Here is a 26,147-nt window from a genome sequence, read left to right on the forward strand (position 1 = left end):
CTGCATCCTACCAACCCTCAAGAATCATTGTTCTTATGCCATCTCTCACATGCTTTCAACACTGTTGCTAGTTCTGTTACCCCAAAAGCCGCTGTTCTCTTGGTTTCCGTCTTTTCTAATTCTTTTTCACTTCTCCTCCTTTCCTACCTCCTTTGCTTATTGGTTCCTTCTCTACCTGTACCCACATGCATCTTTCATTCCTTCCTGAGGTTATTTGTATTCAAATACCTCTTCTGTTCTAACAGCTACCACCCGGCCATAATAAACTGATGTATCCTTATGGTGCTTCATGATCCTGCATGCAATATGAGTATTTCAATTATAAATTTCCAAACCAAAACAGTCTCAAAACAATTTTATCTATAGAATAATAAAACCAACAATGTCCGGTTGTTTAATCTGGAAACCAATGAGATAGACTTTGTCACTCATACCTCTCTGCCTACTACACATAGCCAAGTTTTGTCAAACCTGCCTCCCAAATACCTCTCACATATGCATTTACCTAATGTTTCCTCATAATTAGACTGTGGCTATTTATCTGGGGAAAGAAACCATGCAGTGCAATACTCTAATCATGCAGGACTCATCTCTGGAACCTTAGTCTTGATCCCTTGGTTAAGATGGCTGCCAGCTTTCTCCACTATAAAGTTACTGCTTTTTATTTTCCCATACTTTACTCCATGAAAATAAGTCCCTAAATCCAGCCTACATTTAAAGGGAAAGAAATTTCTACATTCTGTAACTGGGAAGGAGGCGCATCCACATATTGTAATTTTCTTTTAGGATACTTAAAAAAAAAAAAATCTCTTTTCCTCTTTAGACTTAGATTTTGAAGTCACTTCTTTACCTCTTTATGAACCTGTTTGTTTTCTGACTCCATTAGTAGTCTATATGTTCCATGAGGACAGAGTTTGCTTCCCTTGCAACATTTCTCTCCTAATACATTGATAGCATTAACTAAATATGTATTAAAAGCAATCATCGTAAAGGTGGTTGATAAAAATATTGAAAATACTTACATATATTTGAAGGATACTTAGATTTTTGCTTTATAAATGGCTTGCCATATGTTACTACATGAAAAGGTTTTTGCTTGCAACAATAGGCACCATATCAGGGGCAGGAGCTGCAGCCAGGGAAGTGGCAGTGACCTCCTCTATCCCTATCCCTATCCTCACAGTTGTTGTCCCCCCACCATAGGATGGGGGGTCAGTGATGGCAGTGAAGGCAGCTGGATTAAACAGATCACCTTCAGTTATTCTATGCATGGGTTTGTAAAGAAGGACATAATTGTCACTACTAGCATGATCACTCTGACTGTCCATATGGTGTGCAAACATTTTCAACGAGAATGCTATATTTATGAAGACCACTGCAGATATGAACATAGAGAGCCGTTGAAACAGGCTTCAAAGCCTACAAAACAGACTTCAAAAACTACAAAACCATTTCTTCCTCAAGTCTCTCAAGCTTGGTTGGACTGCTTGTCAAAATGAATACAGGAGAAGATGGGTCAAAAAAATTCCAACCATTCAAGGATAGGGGCAGATTTCAAGCACTGGGTGAATGTCACTGAATTTGTTCCAGGACACTCTAGTCGCACTGACCCTTTCTGCACTGAAGCACCCCTGCAGGGATCGGTGAGGAAGGAATAATCAGAGAAAGAGCAAACTGCAGTGGAAAGTAAGAAACAGCTTTGTCCCTCTGCTGCCCCTATACTGCACTGGGAGAGTGCCACTATGGGGAGAACGGTGTGTATTGTCCCAGAGAGTCCTATGCCATGCATGGGCTGCAGGTCCTCCCCCCAATGACCCAGAACTCACAGCACATCAAATCTTGCATTGAGGTCCATGAGGGGGATATGGAGCTATCTTTGGCTGTGCAGTGTAGTAAGGACATGGTGTTTGGGATCTGCATGAAGGTGGTCTTTGAGCACTGCTCTGGGATCTTTTCTGACTGCAGCCATACCCACTTTCTCAAGTGTCTTTACAAGTGAAGAAGTGCTAAGCACTTTGAGAGCAAGATCATAAAGTCCTGTCCAGAATGCTGGATCACATCTAATTTTGTCATTCCATGTGAGTAATGGGTAGAGCAGAAAGAAGCAACAGCTCATTCAAAAATACAAGAAGGTAATGAACAGCAAAGTGTGCAGGTTATTTTGATGAAGGATGTGGGAGTCACTCATTTGGAAAGACCTATTTTTACAAGCATATGTATCTTGATGTCAGTAGAGAGGAGCCACAGACAGTGGGAAGTACTGGCAGGTATGGGGCCCAGGGAAGGAGCCACTTTTGGGTAGTCATTGAAGAAAGAGAGAACAGCAACTCCTTTGACAAGATGAAGAGGAAATTGTCACCTTTGCCCTGGGTGAGATGTTGCTCATGCTTTGGCTACAGGTTGCTGACAGAGTCTCAAGATGAGTGGAACTTGCTTCCTGATGATCTGGAGTCTATGAGCCTCTGCAGTAGCTGTCCCCTGAGCTGCGTGGCAGTGCACTTGCTCTCCTAGGCAGGCCTCTCCATTCCAGGTGCTGTTGGGATCACTCACCCAGAGCCTGCTGCTCCCTCTCCCCTTCCCCCATGGAGTGTCTCTTTTCTTTTTTTTTTTTTTTTAAGTTTTTTGTAAGATGAATTTAACTATCAGATGGTTGGTGTATGTTTGTTGTGTCATCTGTTTTCAGCCAGGTTGTATTTATGGACTTTCTGCACACATTTCAAGGACCATCAGTTCAAAAGCAAAAGCACCAGCTGTGCTTTGAGGTCCAAGAGTAGGGGTGATGGGTGTAGGGACCTAAAGTCGTTGACAAGTAGCTTTCTGCTGCAGACATGGGAGGTGGATCCTCAAGGTATTTGGTAAAATCTGCACATCCTGATTTGTAACTGTTTTCTCTCCTGTAACCCTGCCCCTCTCACACACACACACACACACACACACACACACACACACACACATACACAAACACACACACACACACAGACACACTTCTCCTGCGGTTTTGGTCTCTTGTTTATCTGCACACAAGGAGTACTACAGGGTAAGGAGAACTAGGTGTGAATGTGCTGACTGTAGCATGCTAGGAAGATTTTTGAAAGAACACCTGTGAAGATATAATAGCATACCATTGGTGCAGGATTGGCAGTTGACTCCTAAGAGCTTGATGTGTGGGTTTAAGTGGGTACATGGGAAACTTTCTATCCCTGAATAGATGCAGTATTCTTAGCCTTAGTGGAAAAACTTGATTTAGTGGTTTCAGACTCATGTGGTAGTCAGATCTTGTCACGGTTTGGATGTAAAGTATCCCTCAGAATCTCACGTGTGAGACAATTCAAGAAGGTTTGAAGGAGAAATGATTGTGTTAACCTAATCAGTCACCTGATCCCTGATGGTATTAACTGAGTGGTATCTGGAGGCAGGTGGGATGTGGATGGAGCATGTGGGTCATAGGGTGTGTGGCTTTGGGGTATCTGTAGAGTGGAGTCTCTCTTTCTATGCCCCTGATCATTATGTGAGCTGCTTGCCTCTGCCACACTCTTCCACCATGATGTTCTGCCTCACCTCAAACCTGAAGGAATGCAGATGGTCTTCTATGGACTAAGACCTCTGAAACGGTGAGACTTCAAATAAACATTTTTTCCTCTACAATTGTGCTGGTAGGGTCCTTTTAGTCACAGCAGCAAAAAGTCTGACAAGAACAGATCTTAAAGGGCCAAGAAGTGTACTGGTGGTAGTTACTATAGCAGTGCTATCTCTGTCAATGTGCAAGAGAAATGGGATCAGCCACAGAGGTTAAATCACTGGTTATACCATATCTTAACACAGAACAGACTGGTCTTGGATGAACAGTTGAATGTTTCATGGTTTAGGTTTTCCAGAGTTCTGACCTTTCACTTTGTCTTTTTTGAGGGCTTTGGTGGTCAGGTTTTTGTGTTTATTTTTGTGGGTGTGGCCTCTTCCTATCCCTGAGCTTTGCAGGTAGACATATGTCATTCAAAACTATGTTATAAGGTGTTTATTGTAGTGGAATAATTGGTTTACAGTAATAAGTCACACTCTTCCACTACAGGGAGGGCATGGTCATCACAAGGCAAGCTGACATTCAGTTATCAGAAGAATTTCTAGATTGGAAAGTTGATCTTTGCACTTTGATGCTTTGTTTCCTGAAAACAATTTGGGAGATGCTCCTGCTTTGTCCATCTACTGCTTTTGTTCTGTGGATCCCACCCATTTTTCCACTTCAAGAAAAAAACAGGTAACTGTTGCAGAGATCTTTGTATTTTCCAGCTGCCCTTTTTAAAGAAGCACTTTTCCCAAAGGAAGCAGCATTTAACAAAGGTTTGGGCCACCACAAGTAGCATCAAAAGTTATTAAAGAATCCTTTGTTGTTATTATTATTATTATTATTTATTTCACACATGTCCCACCATCATGGTTATTTGACAGATGTGACATCTGTGTTCTTCATACTCATTAATGTGGAATGCGCTCAGTCATATGCACAGCCAATCAAGGCACTGTAGCAGAGTATTACACACTCTTGAGATAGGGCAGTAAAGTCTGTATTCATTATAGTCATTCAGTATAGTCATTGTAATTGGAGATTCTCCACAGGAATAAATTCCTTGATTCCCCCAAGACTAACCACAAAAGTATGGAGAACTTACAGGTCAACTTGAAGCCTGGATAACTTTGTCAAATTGTATTGTACATATTCTAATATTTTTCAGGAGAAAGAAGTGATGACCAGAAATGCCTTCTTCTAGTATCGTATAAACCTGGGACTTTAATATAACTACAAATACCTATAACTTAAAGGAGGGGATTAGGTATCCAGTCCTTCCTTTGCTATAGGAATCTGTAAGATTCTGTAGTGAAAGTCTGTTTAATCTTAACTTTGTCTTGATATTACTAAAAATGAAATCTACATTTATTTTCATATGTAAAAGTTGAATACACTAATAATTTGTTCTGAAATTCACAACCTGATCATATGAAAATATAACATTCATAATTTTTTTCTTTATCTCTGATTTCTGTGGATTTGCATTATTTATTTCATCTGTAGAAATCTTTAACTCACCTCTCCTCAAGCCTAATTCACAAGAGTGCTTTCAGATGTGTTTATAACCACAGATGTGCTTTATAACCACAGATGTGCTTTATAACTATCCTGATTCTTATAATGTGATTCCTGTTTCACTCTCCTTTCTCCTCAGTAATTCTTAACTCTATGAGGACATATTATAGCCTTTGACTCCAATATTTCTAGCCAAAAATTTTAATAAGAAATTATACAGAAGAAAAATAAAGAAATAAGATTCCAAGTTGGGTCTGCTGACTCTTAAATTATTAATTAATTTAATCGTATCAAAGCTGTAAAATTAGAAGAAGGAGAAGAAATAATGGAGCCTGGGGCTGGTGAGGTTTGCCTCAACCTCATAGGTTAGAAGGGAAGGAAGCAAGACTTCTGGAAGGGGGAGGAATATCCTCCACTTCTTTCATATCCTTGACCTGGGCACAGAGGTCAGGAAGCTGCTCTTCTTTCCTTCAGGGATGGGTGGAGTTCCCACAGAGAATTACACTTAAGCTCCTGATGGACTGTATACTACAACTTCCTAGTTCTTAATAGGCTCACTAGAGAGTTTTTGTTTGTTTGTTTGTTTTAGTGAATAATGCCACCAATTTTCTGTTTTGCAATATTAAAGAACTATTTCAGATTTATTGCAATGAATAGTTTTGTTTAAAGGTAACAGTAGTTTTTCATTATAGAAATTACTAAGATAAATTTGGGTGTTCTCAAAAAGTCTATAACAACCATATTTGATGAACTTTGCGTAATATTGTATAAGATAAGTTGTTTCCCAACCCCGAACCAGACATCATTGGAATAACCTTGTGTAGTATCAGCATATACAAGTTTAGATGAGGACTTTGAATCTTTTCTCCTTTTACTTCCCACCTACAACATGGTTTATTTTTTATAAGCAAATTTCTTTATTTTTTAAAGAGAGAGAGAGAGAGAGAGAGAGAGAGAGAGAGAAAATGAGAGAATTTTTTTAATATTTATTTTTTAGTTTTCGGCATACACAACATCTTTGTTTGTATGTGGTGCTGAAGATCGAACCCGGCCCGCACACAGGCCAGGCGAGCACGCTACTGCTTGAGCCACTTTCCCAGCTTATAAGCAAATTTCTATGCTTGTTAAACCTCTCACACATCTCAGAATTCCCTAGGAGGGATCCATGACAATTTAGAAACAAACATATGTGAGATAGTGTGTAGATTAATATATGAAGAACTTCAAGAAAATATTGATCTACTCAAGAGATGGTGCAGCAACTATATAGAAAGCTAAAAATTGAAATTGAAAGAACGATAATACTCCCACAAATTACTAAGAATCATGTAGTCTTGGAAGGAGATATTTTAAGTAGGAAGCTCTTGAGACTGATGTACACTTCATGTTTCATATGAATATTTGCTCTTGTTTTGCGGGCCACCAGATTTTAACCAGTACACTTTTGGCTTGATATAGCATATTCAGAAAGCCCAGAATTCCCTTTATGTACCTGGGCATGGTTTACTATACATCCATTGAGTTTCTGCACAGACTTTTCCCTTATATTAATATACCTAGCCCATTAGTCTTGTCACATTCAAATTCATTCATTCTTCAAGAAGTAGTTTAATTAAATTCCCTATTGTCTTTGAAATAAAGTCTCCACCTAAAATAATTTCTATATTCTAAAGCATTTTATTATATCTAGAATCTTTATAATTACTAAGAAATGACATTCTATGTCTCATTTTTACCATTGTATCTCTCATATTACTTTAATTATGAATTGAGTATGTACCCCCAAATGCTCATGTGTGGGAAACTTAGTTTCCAAAGGGAGAGAAAACAGTGGAATATTTAAGAAGTGAGATCTAGTACACTGGGTTTAGATCATCAAGAGAGATGCCCTTGGAATGATCTCCGTCACCACAGAGTTTATTTAAAACCATTTTACCTGTCACACTGCCATGCTGGTGTCATCTGCATTTTGCTGTGACAATACAGTAGTGGCCACATACCATATTAGAGTGTAAGGATGGTGCTTATGGAGTAAATGAAAAGACTGAGGAAAATCTACCTTCCTCTAACACAAAAGGCTACAGCCTATCCAATCCCATTCTCCTTCTCACTAGGTAAAACAGGGTAATATGGAGAATACCACGTCTGACATACATGAGTTTCTTCTGAACTACTTATAACTAAGGACTGGCTCTACACACACCAGGTATTTGACCTCAGACTGTGTCATAATTCACAAAATCCATGCAATGAAGTATGCTAAATCTCTATCCTGGCCCAAAACAAAACCAGGTGTTTATTCAGCCCATCAGCCAGTTAACTTGAATTCCAACAACATGCCCATTAGTGTGCAGAGAAACGGGAACAGAGCAGTGTACAAAACAAACTTAAATGCCTGTCTGTGAGCAGTTCACATTGTATGTAAAAAACTGATGATAAGAAGACAAAATACGGAAAACAAACTGGTAAATTATTCTGAGCAATAAGAAGTAATGAAAAAATGAGAACTGGAGACACACTGTGGCAAGTGGAGGTCGGGCATTGTCATTTGAGATAAGATAGAAAAAGTCCCAATATTAATAGTATCTGACAGCCATGAAGAAATGTGCTATGCGTTGTTGAAAGTCAGCAGTCAGTTATTTGGGCAGAGGGGAAGAGCATATGTGAAGGACAGGTGACTGTTTTGCCCCAGGGTTGCAGGAGGGTCTTAGTTGCTGGAATGGATAGGTAGTGGGTCTGTAGCAGAAAACGTGGTTAATGAGGTGATATGGGAAACAGGATAAGGATTCTCATGAGCATGAAAATACATGAGCTTTTGAGGTTTATTCTCCATGTAATGAGAAGCCACTGAAGAGTGCTAAAGAGACTTACTTAGTTGATTATGGTGGCACTTGCCTATAATTACAGGAACTGGGAAATTGAGGCAGGAGAATTGCAAGTTTGAGGCCATTATCATCAATTTAGCAAAGACCTCACCAACTTAGTGAGAACCTATCTCAAAATAAAAAATAAACAGTTTGCTGGGGATGTAGCTAAAAAAAAAAAAAAAAAAAAAAAAAAAAAAAAAAAAAAACGAGAAAGACCTGACTTGATAACCTTCAATGCAATCACTCTAGCTGATTGATAACAATATGCAAAGGGTGAGGTAGGGAAACCAGGTAACTGTCAATCATGTAAACCACAGGGTGGTAGCAGGAAAGGCATTAAGCAACGGTGAGAACTTTGCTGTATTTGGAGGTTAAAGTCAATGGAATCTGCTAGTTTGTATTTGCTAGGGTGTGTAAAAGCAAGAAAATATTCAAGGATGACTGAGTTTGGGGGTGTGGTCCACTTGAAGAGTGGAATATTCATTTTCAAAGGGGATACACAAGCAGAAGATAATGTAGACACAAGGTGGTAAAACATGATCAGTAGCTTACTTTTTAGACATGCTAAGTTTGAGATGCTGTACCTCCTCCTGCTGGTAATAAGAAGAAAGGTAAGATTTATGGGAATCAGAGCTAGAAAACAAAGACATGGTTGATAGGGAAAACAATTGAAATAAATTACAATGTCCAAAGAAGATTGCAAGTTTTCCCTGAAACTCAGGAATCTTAAACAGGTAGATCATAAGTTGGAATCCAGCCTCAGCAATCTAGCAAGATTGATTAGATCTCGTAAGATGTGATCAACTTAGTTCTCCCCACACTGCACCTCCCCCCCCAAAAAAAAAAAAAATACTGGGGATATAGTTCAGTGGTAATGATGGACCTCTGTCTTCAATCCCTAGAACATCAACAACCATAAAATAAACATTGAAAGTTTGGGTTTAATTATTATATTGTTCATTCAATTGTGTAATCATTTTTTAAGTGATGGGGTCTCACTATGTTAATCAGGCTGGTCCCTAAATTCCTGGACTTACTGGACCCTCCTGCCTCAGCCTCAGAGTTACTGAGACTATAGGCATGTACCACCATGCCTGATTATTGTGTAATTGGCTTTAATTTTGTACATCTTTTGTGCATTCTGTGTCTGATATTTATCTTATAAAAGCTTTTTTTGTTATTCTACAGATCTATGATTTTATCAATTTATATTTAATGTGATCACTTATTTTCTAAAGGATATATTTGGAGCTATACATTCCCTCAAAACACTGCTTTACTATTGTGTGTTGTTATTATCATTTAGCTGGAAATATTTTGTTTCCCTTGCAATTCCTTCTTTGATGTATAGCTGATTTATTAACCTACTTTACAGAAACTTCTGCCTCTGCTCTGAATGCAAAAAGCTACAGGAAATATTTTCTCACCTTAATAATGGGGGAAATATGGATAATAAAATCATATTTCCTGAGTTCACTTGAAGATTAAAATCTGAAATCATAAAGTAATCAAGTAAAATGACTACTAAAGAAAGACAAGATACACCAAGAGAAGGTAGAAAATAACATTAGCCTCAGAGATACAACTATAAAACTGATGGCTAATTTCTTACCAAAAAATATAGATGTAAGAAAATAATAGAATAATATGCTTTGTATATTTGCAGAAAAAAAAAAGAAAGAAAGAAACTGCCAGTCTAGAGTTCTGGAGCCAGTGAAATATTCTTCAAGTTAAATATGTAATACAAATAATACCAGATAAAATGTAAAAAAGAATGTATTGCCAGTAGGCTTGTCTTTAAAGGGTATATGAGCATTCTGTAAGGAGTGAAATGACTTTTGAAGATTGGTACACAGAAATACCTGAAAGAGAGGAGAGTACCAAAATATGTTAAAAAAAAAAAAAGCTGGCAATTATAAATGGCCATTGTAGAAATCGTACTGCATATAGAATTAGATATGCAGGCAATAATACTGCATTCCCCAAAGTGGGAAAGCAATGAGTAGAGTTTAAGTCTTCTAAAATTCCAGCTTGATAAAAAATATACCAAAGATGCAATTTGTGGTCTCTAGTCAACAATAAAATAATAGAGAATAGATATATAACTAACTTGGTAATGGGTAATAAGTAAATATTTTATTATTTCAAAAGAAAATAGAAACACAGAGAAAATGAATCATAAAATAATTTATCCTCACAGAAAACAAAAAGACTAGTGCAAAATTATATGGTGAATAAAATAAGTATTTCAGTGAAATAGTAATATTATTTGACCTAATTTTTAAAAGTGAAAATATGTGCTGTCCACCAGAGATAGTTTATGTACATAAAAAGTTTGAAAATAAAATATTGGGGTGCTATATCACAAAGTACTACTTAAAAAAACACTGTAGTAGCCACACCTATATTGTATTTCTGAGTGGAATAAAAATATTAACATCGTGGAGATGTTGTGTATATTATCTTTGATACAAAGCAAGCATTTTGGATGTTATCTGGCAACCAGTAAAGTATGAGTAAGTCTTATTTATTTTTTAAAAATACATACTATCTCTTTTGACAATGCCCAGAAATATATATTCAATTACATCAGAGAAAATTCTAAATGCAACAGTGTATTTGAATAGAATTTTTATTTTATCAAAAATAAGAAGCAATGAGAAAGAAAAATGTAACTAAACAATCTTAAAGATGCAGAAAATATGCAACAGTTTGACAGATTTCAAATCAAAACATCAACAAAAGTATTAAATGGTCAAGTTTTCTTATTGTAACACAAAGATTCTCAGATACTATTTTCTAAAAATCATGTAAGTGGGATATTCAAAGACCCTGTAGATGAAGAGGATTTACCCTGGGAGCTCATAGTAGGCAGTGAGCTGACTGGTCCCACAGAGGCCAGGCCAATAGTGTTCCCAACACTCCTTTAGAGCATGGGCACATGAGCTTATGCTGCCTGCTTTCAAAACAGGCTCAGGAAGCCCCTCCTTGTGTGTGCTGCATAATGCAAGATCTTTCCAAAGAGCTCAGCAGAAGCCAGGCTCCCACAGGGTCAGCCTTTTCTGCAGGCACCTGTGTTGAATTCTAATCCATAACAGAAGATGTTTCCTGGCTTTCACTCAAAGCCACATACCTCATAAGGGCTATACATTTGGTTAAAATAATATAAATACTGAAGATAGTAAATAAAGATAAAAGCAAAAAAAATTAATGAAAGAACTGATGATAATATTGAAAAGTATAAATTTCAATGCAAATAGCATTCATCAAGAAAAAGTTATTTGCTATTAAAAAATACACTTGAGTAAAATCAAAGCAATGATTCAACTATAACAGGTAGAAATTTTTTCTTTTTCAATATGATTAACAAATAAAGATTATATACATTCAAGATATACATGAGGTTTGGATATTTACTCACATTGTGAGACGGTTCCCTAATCAAACTAATTAACATGTCCATATATATTATCCGTAGTCTTAGTGAATTTCAAGGATATGAGACCTTACTATTAACTATATTCCCCATGTTGTTTGTTAGGTTCAAGAACTTACTTATACTTGCAGTTTTGTACTCTTTGACCAGTATTTCTGTAATTCCCCTGACTTTCAACCTTTGTGAACCATTTTTCTATTATTGCTACTGTGAGTGTGACTATTTTAAAATTCCACATGTAAGATCATGAAATAGTTGTTTATTTGTTTCTGACTTACTTTGCATCACAGAGCAGCATTACCATATTCATCCTTGTTTTTACAAAATTGCATGATATTCATTCTTTATTAAGTCTGAATTATAGTCCAGTGTGTTTGTATGTGTAGGTGTGTGTGGGTGTGTGGGTGGGTGAGAGAGTTTCTTCACCCATTCCTTCACAGATGAACACAAGGTTGTTTTCACATTTTGCCTGTGGTAAATACTATTGCAACAAACATAGTAGTACATAAATATTTTTGTGATCCTGATTCCAGTTCCTTTGATTATTTTTTATATCCTTTGATGTGAGATTCTGTGATGGCAGTTTTAATTTTAAGGAACCATCATGCTGCTTTCTATAATGCTATACCAGGTTACATCCCCTTCAATAATGTATATGTGCTCCATGCACATAGGTCCTACAAGTTCTCCAACACACGTTGCATTTTTACATTCTGAGAATAGTAATCTCAGTAGGTATGTCATATCTCACTGTGGGCATCGTTTCCCTGATGATTAATGATACAGAGCACCTTATCACATACCTGTTAGCTATTTTTATACTACCCTGTGCTTCCTTGTGAAATATCTATGTAGGTCTTTGTTCATTTTCATTCAAATTATTTTTTATTTTATGTATATGTTTGCTATTGAGCCCCTTCTATATTTTGCATCTTTACTCATTATTGGATATATGATCTAGAAATGTTTTATCCAATTATATAACATAATATTTCCTTTCTTTCTTTCTTCCTCTCTCTCTCTCTCTCTCTCTCTCTCTCTCTCTCTCTCTCTTTCTTTCTTTCTATAATGGTTTGGATCAGGAATGTCCCCCAAAGACTTATTTGTTAAAGACCTGATCCCAAAGAGGTGGAGCTTTTAGGAAGTGATTGAATCATGAGGGTTATAACTTCATCAGTGGATTAATCCATTTGATGGATTTGAGATTTGAATGAACTACTGAGAGGTGGTAGAAACTGTAGGCAGGTGGGCATCACTGGGGGTGTGTTCTGTTTCCTGGTTGCCATGAATTGAGCAGCTTTCCTCTGCTGTGTCCTTCTGCCATGATGTTCAGCCTCACTTTCAATCCCAGAGCGATTGAGGCAACCAACCGTGGACTGAAACCTTGAGGCAAAATAACTCTTTCCTCCTTTTTGTTGTGTGTGTCATGTATTTTAGTCACAGTAATGAAAAGGTAACTAATATACTTTGCCATGTCTATACTTTTTTGGTATAGTCCTGCTTTGTCTATTTTTGCTTTTTACCTTGTGGTTTCGTGTCATGCCCCATAATGCTTTCCAAAACCAATGTCAAAGAGTACATTCCCTATATTTTTTCTAAAATTGTTATGTTTTCAGGTCTTATGTTTAAACCTTTAATTAGTTCTTAGCTTATTTTTAAATACAGTATGAGGAAGAAAATTTTTTTTCTCTTTCTTTGACATGTGGATATCTAATTTTCACAGTACCACTTACTGAAGGAAGACACCATTGTTCCTCCAGAGTGCATTCTTGGTAACTTCAACAAAGATTATTTGACCGCATTTGCACGAGGTTATTTCTATAAGCCTTATATTCTGTTCTTCGGTTCTGTGTGTCTGTTTTTATGCCAGTACTAAATATTTTGCTTACTATAGCTTAGGAACATAATTTGAAAATAGGAAGATGATTCAGGTTTGTCCCTCTTGCTCAAGGTTGCTTTAGATCTGAAGGTGCTATTGTAGTTGTATACACATTTTAGGATTTGATTTTGTGTGTGTGTGTGTGTGTGTATATGTGAGTGTGTGGTGTGTGTGTGTGTGTAAAAAATACCAGTGAAATTTTGGTTAGCATTCATTGAGCCTGTAAACTTCTTTGGACATTTTGAGCATTCTTCCAATCTATGAACATGGACTCTCTCTCCATTATCCTTTTGTGTTCCTCAATGTCTTTCAATGATTACAATTTCAGGTTAGAGATTTTCACCTCTTTGTTTGAACTTGTTAAAAAAAATGTTTCAGTAGCTATTTTAAATGCAATTTTTTTCTTCACTGTAACATTATTTTTTGTTATTGCATAAAAATCCAACTGCTTTTTGTAGTCGATTTTGTATCTTGCAACTTTACTGAATGTTAAATTAGTTTTAAGAGTTCTTTTTTAGCATTTTCTATGCATGAGAACACATCACCTCCTAATAGAAACAATTTTATTTATTTTTACCTACTTGGATGTCTTCTTATTTATTTATTTTTTCCTTGTCTGTTTGTTCTGGCTAGGACTTCCAACACAATGGTAAGTGGGAGCTATAGGAGTGGCACCCTTGTCCCTTGTTTTGTTCCTTATTTTAAAGGAAAAGCTTTCAACTTTTCAAGTTAATTGTGGTTTTGAGATATATGAGCTTTATTGGTTGAAATACTTTGTATTCTTTACATACATTCATTTCAGAGTGCTCATTTGTTTCTGACAATTGTTTATAGAAGTCACTTATGGTCTTTTGTATTTCTATGGTGTCAATTTTCATGTATCTTTTGATTTTATTTATTTTAGACTCTCTCTCTTGTGTTAGTCTACCTGAAGTTTTACCATTTTGGTTTAACTTTTTAAAAACCAGCACAGTTTCATTGAAACTTTCTATTGCTTTTCTAGTATAAATTTTATTTATTGTCCTCTGTTATTTCCTTCCTTCTATATTACTAGGATATGATTTGTTTTGTTTTTCCCTAATAGCTTCAACTTTGACATTAGGTTGTTTGAGATCTACTTTCTTCCTCCCTCCCTCCCTTCCTCTTTCTTTCTTTCTTTCTTTTTCTTTCTTTCTTTCATCTTTCTTGCTTGCTTTATTTTTTAGATTAGAAAATATCATCCCACTCTTTCTTATCCTGTAAAGCTTCAGCTGAAACAAACTAAACTTATGATATATTTATAAATGTTTCTTTGTATATGAGAAAATTCTTTTATGTTTCTCCTTTCAGGTGTCCGTCTTTTTATTGGATTTTTGACAATTTGATTATGTCTCAGTGAAGTCTTCTTTGGGGTGAAGCTGACTGAAGACCTTGAGCTATGAAATGGGATGATTTTATCTTTTCCCATATTTGGAAAGTTTCAGCTGTTATTTATTTAATAAGTTTTGAGTCTCTTTCTTTTATTCTCCTCCTTCTTCACATTTTTAGTATAAATGGTAGTCCCTCTTTTTTTGTGTCCCCTATATCTCATACATTTCATCTTACTCCTGTAACTGTACATTTTCACATACTGTTGTTGACTTCAGATTCTTCTGTTTCATCAAGTCTGCTGTTGGTGTTTTCTACTACATTTTGGAAGTTTTTATTCATTGTATTCTTCAGTTCCAACATTTTTAAAGTTTTGCCACTTTGTTGAATTTCTTCTTTTATATCTTTAGTATTTTTTAATTGTTAAGTTGTATATTAATGTTTTCTGGTAGTTTGATAAACTTCCTTAAGGCAATTCATTTGAACTCTTTGTTAGATAATTCAGAGATTTCCATTTCTTTGTGATCAGTTACTGGAAAACGGAAATTCTCTGGTGGTGACATTCTTCTTTTAGCCTTTCATTGATATCTGTATAGTTGTTAGGGAAATTATCTTTCCAGACTTTCTAGACTTTTTTTTTTTTTTTTTTTTTTTTTTTTTGTAATTGGGTCTTCAGCAACAGATAAATGCAATAGTGATGTTAGGTGGGGTATTGTCATTACTGCTCATTTGGACACAGTAATACAGTTTCCATATAGCTCTGTTGGCTAAGGTAAGCAGCAGTGAAGATTTCAGGGGTCCTTAGTGGCCAAAGCTATTGGGTTTATGCAACAGCATTGAGACCTGTTGGGATCTTCATTGACAAGTACCCTTGCAGTGTTCCTGAACTTATTTCTTAGAGGGTAATCTCTGCAATGAGAATCACTCGTATCACCTTATCTCACTCATGAGCACACTTAAGTAAAGTGTGTTCCACTATGAATTTGGTGTGTCCATGGAGCTAAGGACCATGAGACAGTTACATGGGAATAGACCAAGGAGTTAATGTCACCAATCTCCTTGGTTCAAGTGGTCATGCTGCTACATTGATGATGGTAATGTTATATGCAGGGGCACACAGAAGAGCCCCAGAGTCAGAGTTTAGGAGTTCAGGGATCCTAGTATTCTATATACCACAGAATGAACACATTTTCTATACCAGTGGACCTGTTGTCTGCAGTGAAGGTCTAGAGCAGCCACAGTTCAAGGGTCAGGAATGTGCATAAGAAACAGCAATTACAGGGTTCAGAATGTACATGAACTCACTATAGCATTGGACCAGATGACTAAGACACTTTAATAGATGACAACAAGAACTGAAGTCTGTAATATTGGCTAGGACAGTTTTACCTGGCTCCAGGATTGGGTGGGCTAGCCATCAATAACAATGGCTCTAGGTCACAGGTGGGGTATAGTGTGGCATAAAGTCGGGACTATGCCAATCTCTACTCCAGGTTCTGCGGTATCCATGCAGTTGGGGTGATGGTGACAACAGACACAATGATTACTCATTTTTGGTAAGAGAGTAAGCAGCATGTCCCCCCTTCAGGGGGCTGATGGTGTCAATGACTGTTGGTTAACTCAGTTTTAAAAGTTGCCAGTGTCTTCTGTAGAGAAGATCACTGGAGACAATGGTGGCATCTTCCATGTGGCTAATACTGACAGCTTATAACCTTCTTTGTTCCCAGGTGTTCTATTCTCCCAGGTGATGCCTTCTGTATAGTTATGTCCAGTGTTTTTTTTTTTTTTTTCTAGTGTGTTGCTGCAAGTCCTTAATTGAAAAGGTAAGCCAGTCCCCTCCCCCCACTCCAAGGCTATTTTCATTCACAGATACCTGTGAATGAGAGATATTCTGTTGTCTCCTACTCTATCATCTTTCAAGTACCATTCATCTCCTTAGAGATTATTATAATAACAAAATTTAGGAAGCAACATATTTTTTTAAAAAAATAAGGTACATTTTTAAAAGGTCCAATTATTCCCTGAAACTTTATCAGAACGTTCTAATTACCAGATAACAACAGGGGAGCTGTTTTGGAAAAGAAAGAGCTGATAAAAGCATTTATGCAGAGCCTGACAACCTTGGGCCTGGAATGTGTGCCTACAAGGAAATAAAAAACATCCCTAGCCTAATTTTTTGTTTAGGGATATCTTTTCTTGATATAGATTTAATTTTTATTTCTCTGCTCCTGTTAGTTATGTTCACCATACAATATCTAGTGGCCAACTCCCTGGATACATTTCTTCTTGGCTGAGACTAAGTAAACTGGTCCTTTGCCTACAACACTAGAAGGGATCATATAGACCATTTTCCTGCATTGGCTAGCAGGTGAAATTCACTGGTCTTCAGAGACTAACAATCCCTACTCAAGCTGAGATTTCTCTATCTTGTCTGTGTATGAGCAAAACATTGTTCTGTCTAGTGTTTATATAAGGCACCTCTTACCTTTTGTCACCAATCCCTGCAAACTATTCAGTGAGTTGACATTCTGGGACTGCCACTCCAGGGGTGGGCAACATGTGTCATTTGCTTGACAGAAACCTTCCCAAAGCATTTGAAAGAGTTTAATATAATCTGATAGCAATATCTGGTTAACAGAATAAACAGTAACTGAAGTCAAATTTTGTTTGCACGTAACAACAAATGCACGAATACATGTTACCAAATCAAATCCAGAGAATGTATCAACATAAAGTAGTGTTTTGATATGAAAAAAATATTGCATATCAGATGACCTCTTAATATCTTCCACTGTATTTAAAGTACGTTGATATTTAAAAAACATGATAATGTATAAAGGGGAAAAATATTGAGGAATTACATTATTCAATTTTAAGACACTGCATTTCAGAGGTTAGACAAATAGATCAATAGTACAGAAAAGAGAAAGCAGGAGTAGACCTGCATAAAGAGGGTCAACTAATTTTTGACAAGACACTAAAGTAAATCAGTGACAGAAAGATAGTCTTTTCAAAAATTGTGTTGGAATAATTGGACATTCACAGAAAAAAAATGAAAACCTTCCTCACAGTAATCATTGTACCTACACTTTCGATAAAGTTAACTCAATATGAATAACAAATTCATATTATAGATTTGAATTAACTATATATTATTTTAGCAGAATATATAGTATTAAACCTCTGTAACATAAGGCTAGGTGAAGATTTCTTAAGCATGATAGCATAGGCATAATTAATAAAATTTTAAAAATGATAAGTTCAATTTTATCAAAATTAAAAATCTTTATTCAGTAAAATATCCCATTTAGAAGATGGGCAAGTTATCAACTTGAAATATGTTGACAAATCACATATTAATCAAAGAATTCATATTCAGAATATATTCATATCCCTCTAAAATAAATGGTAAGAAAATGAACCACTAATGAGAAAATCAACAAGAGTTTTAATTTTTTTAAAATGTGTATATATTTGTGTAGTACTGGGGAACAAACCCAGGGCAAGGACTCTAACACTGATTTATATCCTCAGCCAAACCTTTGCTATGCACTTTACTAAAGAATATGTACAAAAAAAAAAAAAAAAAATCCAAAGCATGGAACAGTGATAAATATCATCAGTAATAAGAGAATTACAAATGATAAACATGATAAGATACCTTGCTAAACCTATGAAAATGACTAAAATTATACCTGAAAGAGTCAAAAGCTGGCAAAGACATGGAGAAACTGAATCTTTTATGCAATGCTGGAGATAATGCATTGTTGAACTACTCTCCTGGCTTCTCATCAGATTATAAATTTGCTTTTTAAAAATGATAAACCAGTTTGTGAAACAATTTGATGTTTATTAAAAAATAAATTTAAACATATACTTATTACATCACCCTACCCCCACTGTTGAACATTTATTCTATATAAATAAAAACTCAGTTGAATAAAAGTTGTACAAAGGGCTGGGGTTATAGTTCAGTGGCAGAGCACTTGCCTTGCACATGTGAAGCACTGGGTTCAATCCTCACTATCATATAAAAATAAATAAAGGTATTATATATATATATCTACAGCTAAAAACAAAAATATAAAAAAATATATACAAATGCTCTTATACACAAGCTTTATTTGAAGTAACACCAAATTGCAATCAACTCAAAAATTCTTCAGTGAGTGATTGGATTAAAATAACATGGAATGCCAGACATGGTCCATGCTTGTAATCCCAGCAGCTCAAGAGGCTAAGGCAGGAGGATCATGAATTCAAAGCCAGCCTCAGTAAAATTGACTAGCTAAGCAACTCAGTGAGATCTTGTCTCTAAATAAAATACAAAATAGGGCTGGGGATGTGGCTCAGTGGTTAAGTGCCCTTGAGTTCAATCCCTGGTCCCCCCCCCCCGCAAAAACAACAACAACAACAACAACAACAACAACATGGTATATCTAAACAATGGAATACTACACAACAACAAAAAAAATAGAATGAACTATTGTTCAAGCAACAATAAGATAGATCTAAAGGGTATTACTTTGAACAGAAAGCAAAATGGGAAGAACTATGCTATATGTATTTAGAAAAATATCAAAATGAACCCTGCTATTATGTACAACTATAATTACATACACTAAATTAGTAATTTTAAAGAAGTCAAAGAATCACACATCATAAGACTCATTTTGGGTAACTTTCTCAAAGGGAGAAGTTAATAGTGATGGACAACCCATCAGTGGTTGCTGGGGTAAGTTGAGTAAAGAATGTAACTAAAGTCATGTACCACTTTAAGGCAGAAATGTACTCTGAAAAGTGTGTTGTTAGGTGATCATATCCTTGTATAAATATAATACAACGTGTGAACACAAACTAAGACAGTTACAAAGTCTCTAGATGATATAATGTCATGGGACCACTGGAGATATAAGGAAATATTGCCTGTATTAAAGATTATTTGTGATAATAGAATAACTTTGTGTCCTGATTAGGACAATGCTTACTCCAACCTACACACATGCTAAAATTCCATAGAACTGCACATTCAAAAACATCATGCATATAAACTAGTGAAAAATGTCCTGCATTGGCTTCCTCATGTATCTTTATCCAAACTCCTTTAATACAGCTAGGAGATTAAGTAGAAGGTGTAGATCGAACACTGAGAGGTGAAAAACATAAGTATATCCTAAATCCTATCACCTAAAGTAAAGCATTACAAGAATACAGTATGCTCACTGCTGATAAGATAGGACTGCAAAATATTTTCAGGCATCCTCTATTTATATTCTCTACCAGTCTGAAGAGTGAGTCAACTAGCAAAAATAAGATTAAAAGGGGGGCTACTATATTGGAGCCTTAGCAACTCCTTATTGCTTGCAGACGATGGCCATTAAAGACTAGGATAATGAACATAGTCTCAAGACCAGAGGATGAAAGCAAGTCAGATGTTAGGTTTATGCAATGTTTCTATAAAATATTGGGTTGTGGCTAGAAGGTTGGCTGAAAGCAAACAGTCCAGAACCCTACTCAGTTTGCTGGCAGCTTTCTGTGACTACTCAACTCTTAAGCTAGTTCTTTAACCCCGGAGCTCACACCATCAGGGTGTATAGGACTGAAGAAGCCCATGCTCCCCAATGCTTCTGATGTGGCTATAAGGCCATAAGGCAGAAAAAGCTTATATTCTTATCACCTCTTCCTGTCACTGAACACAGTGTGAAAATGTGATGCCTTGAGAAGCTGAAGTAACAAAGATAAGAAAAAAAATCCAGCATTCAGAGTTTAGGAGGATGAAAGGACTTAGACACGAGTAGCCAGTGATAACAGGGAGTTACTAGGGATCCCTGAATACTCATACGCAAACATCACTCATATTTAATTCAACATCAGGTACTTTGCTTCTGGAGAAAAACAAAACAAACAAAACAGCTTCTTTACCGTCACCTCTCATGCTTATGCAATGGTTGTTTTAACATATTTAATAGCAAGAATCCTAACCACCATTTTTTTTTGACTGTTACAGAAAACGTGAATTAAAGAACAGTCTTTGAAAATGATTTTACTATTACAGAAAATGGTGCCCTATAATGTTTTAACCCAATTTCATGATTAAATTTTGTTTCTGAACTGGAAAACATTGTAATTTGGGAATAAATAGGGACTTTGAACTCAAGCAAATTTGATTCTTATTTCAGTAATGTATTTTAGTAATTCAGTCATTCTGATAGAAACTCACTTGGCTTGAACCATAGTTTTCTTGTCTTAAATTGATGAAAAAAAAATTACATTATACAGCTTCCCTGAAGAGTAAAACACATGTGGTCATACAGTGCAGATCCACTTAGTACTGCAGCATGGGTATATGCTAAAGTTAGGATCTATGAAATGTTAGTCTGTCTCAAACTAAATATTCTATAATATCCAGAGAACTTTCTACCCCTCTCTTTCTTTTTGAGCTATTAAACTTTTTATTTCTCTCATTTAATATTCAGAAAAGTCTTGGGTTAGAGTCATTATTTCTAGTTTATATGGTGAAAACTGAAGAATTAAGAGGCTAAGTAATTTTGTATTGTCATAAAGCTAAAGACAGAGCCAAAATTTCAATCCAACCCCCCCCTTTTTTTTTCTACCAAATATTAAGTGCAAGTATGCATTCAAAATCTACCTAAATGCTAAAGGACATCCCAACAATACACATTTAGTTGAAATATGTGCTTTTTATTATCCCATTGTATTCATTTTTCATGGTAAGATTCCAAATTTTAGTGGTATCCAGGTAAGGTAGAGCAAACATGTCTTAGCCAAAATTACTCCTTTGTTTTTATTCTGAATTTCTCACTTGCCACAGTTTCTTGCCCCTGTCCCGCATTTATCTCTAAGATGTAATACTTCAAACCCATGTCTCTGAACATAGTCAGAAGTACAGAGATACTCTAAGAGTATAAAATGTGTGGATCAAATTAATCAATAATAATGGAAATTCAGCATGAAATAACAACAACAGCAAAAACAGCATAGACATGAGTATGAAGAATAGAAGTAAAAAGTATGGCAGGCAGGATTGAACAAGATGGATAATTAAATGAGGGCTCCTTAAAGAAAGTCTTTGAAGACATTTAGTATTATAGGTTATTTCAAATCAATGTAGCATAATATTTGAGTTTATTAAGCATGAGAAAACATCTGCAGGAAATGGTACTACTATTTTTATTCTTCTCTATTTTTTGAAATAGTTTCAAAAATCGCCTCCTTTTACCCTTTTTTGCCACTAGAGTTTTTACTCTGTATATGCAGAGGATTGAAACTTGCTATAAAAATAGTGTTGACACCTGGTGAATCTCAAAGCAGAATGTATTTCTTTGACTGAAAAAGAAACAAAGAAACTAAAGACCAAAAATTGATAGAAAAATTGTCATAATCTTGATAGCAATTGCTTTTTTGTCTTTTAATTGACAAGCATAACTTTTTGCTTTTAATCATTTTTTATAATTTTAACATGAATAAGAATCAGTAATATTTACATGCATCTTTTTTTAAAAAAATCTCTAAGTTTTCAAATTTCTACTCCTAATAATTATGTGTGCATACATTCTAAAAGAAGAAGAAATATATAGAAAAATTGGCACCATCTCTATTTTGTGTCTCCTTTAAGTCAGTAATGCTTATATATTTACCCTTCCAATGTCAGATTTTTACAGAATGCTTGTACCTTGTAGAAACTTTTTAAAATGTTGATTAAGAAATTGGAATTTACTGTTTGTGACCCTGAGCTTACAATTTGGAACCAAACAGTGGGAAGTCCATAGGAGCTAAGGCAGTAACACCTGTGCTCCATCACCTCTGGAGGGATCAAAAGCCAAAAATGATGGATTTTATCTAATTGTATAAAACCCTAATGAAATCCAAACTAAGATTCAACAAGAATTTCCTTCACTTGGGCATGGTTTAGTCTAAATAAGTCTAATATAAACTTTGAGCATATATATTATTCTTTATTTTGATTATCAATTGTTATCCTAATATCCAATATCGTACCTACAACCTATTTGAATGTATTTCTTTAAAAAATTAATTGGAATCATTATACTTGCTTGTTTTTCCTCCTATTCTCCCTCTTACACTGTCACTACCTCAAATACTTTCCATCCATCTTTTTCTCCTTTTTACCTTGGATCTGTAACATTCTATTCAAACTTTTATTTTTCTTTTTTTTTTCTCACTCTTTTTACCAGTCTCTCTTCCCTCTTCAGCCCTCATATAATGTTATGGCAATTGCATTATATTTAATAACTAATTCTTCAACCTGTTTCAAAATCTTACTACAAGTTTGTACATGTATTAGACGAATTGTGAAGAACAATATTAACATTTTTTTTTCACTTTTCATGAGTTTAAATAATATGTGGCTGGGCTCTAAAGTGAAAGTAGTAGATGGGGTTCAGTGGCACCTCACAAAGTGGAAATGAAATTGGAATCAGCAGAGGCCACACATAGACTTAAGCTATTAATACCAAGATATTCACCCATCACAGGACTAATATGAGAAAGAAGTTTACAAAGTCATCCCTTGCTTAAAAGAAGAAGCAATAATGATTCCAAGAGCTAGATAGCTGTACAAGCAATATGAGAAAGGAAGGGAAAAAAAAAACACCTCAAATAGCCCACAACACTTCAGCATCTGAGTCCTTCAACACCACATTGTTGGGGAATTTCAGAAAAAGAATTTAGAAAGTTCATAGTTAAAATATTCAATGAAAATATAAGGAGTGAAATTATAGAGAAAATATAGGAAGTAAAAGATCACTTCAATAAAGAGATAGGAATTCTGGGAAAGGACCAAAATGAAATCCTAGAAAGACTCAAATTAAATTAAAAATTTAATGAAAAGCACCATTAAAAGATTAGACCACTTTGAAGAGAGATTTTTCAGATCTCAAAAACAAAATATGTTATGGTGAAGGCGTTACTGCACCAGCTATCTGACAGGGTCACAGTGTGGGGAATGCTGTGGCAGGGCTGCACCATCTAGAAACTGGAACCATGGAGAATGATAAGTATTTTGTTTATGATTCTTATGATGTGGATAAGAGGGCATATGTCAATCAATAATAAAAATACAAGTAGCCTGATATTCCAGGAAAATTCCCAGAATGAGACTAAAGATAAGACAAGCTCAGTATCTCTCAGGAAACAAATAATAGTGTTATTACTCAAGAAATTCACAGGAAAAAGATTGCAAATTGAGGTTCCTCCGAAAAGCTTAACAATTTTCACTAAGCCTCCCGTTCTAAAGCCACAAACTGTGCAACATACATTTCCCCTACTAACAGACCCTTCTTTTCCTTACACAGGAATTCATGATGAGAATGGAAAACACATAGTTAATATAAATGACAAATGGGTTGAGGTGCAAAGCCTTCCCTTTAGTTAAAAATTACAAAGAAATAAGAATTTGTGTGCTTTGACCAAGGATCAAGAAAACTCTTTAAGAAGTTAAATGGGTTGATCATATGAAAAAAGGAAATTACCTTGGAAATTAAAAATAGAATAATATAAAATTAATATAGATGTATTTTAGAGGCACTTCAGAATAGTAGACTTTTAAGTAATAGGCTTTCACTATTTTAAGTGTGTTTTATTGGGACTTTAGTTTAGAAGGAAGAAAGTTTACCAATAATCATAGGTATGCTTTAAATTTAAAGGTTAATTAAATAATTATAGATATGCTTTAAAGTTAGAAGTTAATAATAGGTCCAGATACAAGTAGTCTAGTTGCGTAGCCTAGCACCTAGTGCTTGAGGTAAAAATATAAAAGCTTAATCATGATTGGCTAAGGTTATAGAAAAATATTTTAAACAATGTACTCAATATTTTAGGTAATCCATGTGTGTCAAAAAAAGATTGTAACTCTTGAAAATCATGTAAATCAAAGAAGTTTTTGGTTTGAGGCTATCCATTAACTACCTGAAAAGACATCTTTAAAAATGGTACAAAAATAAAGGCCCCTCTAGGGGCAGCAGATTCTTTCTGGAGGCTGATCGTAACTTGCAACCTGTCGTCCCATCACTTTTGCCAACACCGCTCCTCCTTCAGGACCACTGTATCCCTGCTGGGGCTGGATCCTGGCATCTGTAATCTTAAAAATAATATTGACCATAAATAAAACACTTTAAGACACTTTGAACACAATATTCACAAAATGTGGTATAATATCAAGAGACCAAATATAAGAATCATTGGAATACATGAAGGCTTTGGAATGTAAAATAAAGGGATGCACAATCTTTTCCATGAAATAATATTAGAAAATGTTCCAAACCTTAGCAATAACAAAGAAATTCAAATACAACAGGCCTATAGGTCTCCAGATATACAAAATCACAATAGATCTAATCCATGACAAATTTTAATGAAAATGCCTAACATACAGAGTAAAGATAGAATTCTAAAAGCTGCAAGAGAAAAATGGCTGGCCACATTTAGAAATAAAGCAATTCAGATTTCAACTAACTTTTCAACCCAGACAGACCCTAAAAACCAGGAAGGCTTGGGATAATACATGCCAACCTCTGAAAGAAAATGATGAATGACCAACCACGATTAATATACCCAGAAAAATTAAGGTTAAGAATTGAAAATGAAATAAAAACTTACATAATAAACAGAAACTAAAGGGATTCATAACCACAAAGCCTGTACTATACATATACTCAATGAAATAATTCATGATGAATAAATTAAAAATAAAAATGAAAGCCAGCCTAGGGATCATTATAGTAGAAAAGTAGTTAATTAAAAGAGAAGCAAGACTATATTAAACTTCAGAAACACTTCAAAGTGACAGGAAATTTTTTTTTTAAAAAAATCATAGTCTCTATAATAACATTGAATGTAAAGGGTCTATAATCTTTGATCAAAAGACATAAATTGGCAGGTGGATTAAAAAACAAGATCCAATAATATATTGTTTGGAAGACACTCACTTTACAGGCAAGGACATTTACAGACTGAATGAGAAAGTATGGGAAGATATATCATGCAAATTGTAATGGAAAACAAGTAAGGATAGCAATTCTTATACCAGAAAGAATGGACTTCAAGACAAAATTAATCAAAAGATATGAAAAAATGATCATTTCATTCTGGTTAAAGAAATCATCCAACAAGAAGAGGTAATGGTTGTAAATATTTGTGCTCCAAACAATGGTGCATTTAATTATATAAATCAAACTCTTCCTTTCTCAATATTAAAAGTCAAGTAGACCAAAATACAATAATATCATATGACTTTAACCTACCTCTGTGACCACTTAATAGATCGTCCAGATGTAAACTAAGTAAATATTCTTCATATCTAAAAAATACTATTAACCAAATGTTAATAGATATCTAGAGAATAGTTAATAGATATCTATATAGAGAACTTTCATTTATCAATGACTGAATTCACCTTCTTCTCAGTAGTACATGGAATATTTTCTAAAAGAAATTATATTTTAGGTCACAAAATAAATCTTAGCAAATAGAAAAAGAGAGAATTCCTTGTATCTTATTATA

The 26,147-nt window shown here is 35.1% G+C and overlaps 1 pseudogene; it reads left to right on the plus strand.

Moving 5' to 3' along the window:
* The first annotated feature begins 1,058 nt into the window (after window positions 1-1,058).
* On the plus strand, window positions 1,059-2,511 carry LOC143397795 (E3 ubiquitin-protein ligase makorin-1 pseudogene; annotated as a pseudogene).
* Window positions 2,512-26,147: the final 23,636 nt, after the last annotated feature.

The sequence above is a fragment of the Callospermophilus lateralis genome, chromosome 1 (assembly GCF_048772815.1).
Source record: "Callospermophilus lateralis isolate mCalLat2 chromosome 1, mCalLat2.hap1, whole genome shotgun sequence".
Taxonomy (NCBI): Eukaryota; Metazoa; Chordata; class Mammalia; order Rodentia; family Sciuridae; genus Callospermophilus; species Callospermophilus lateralis.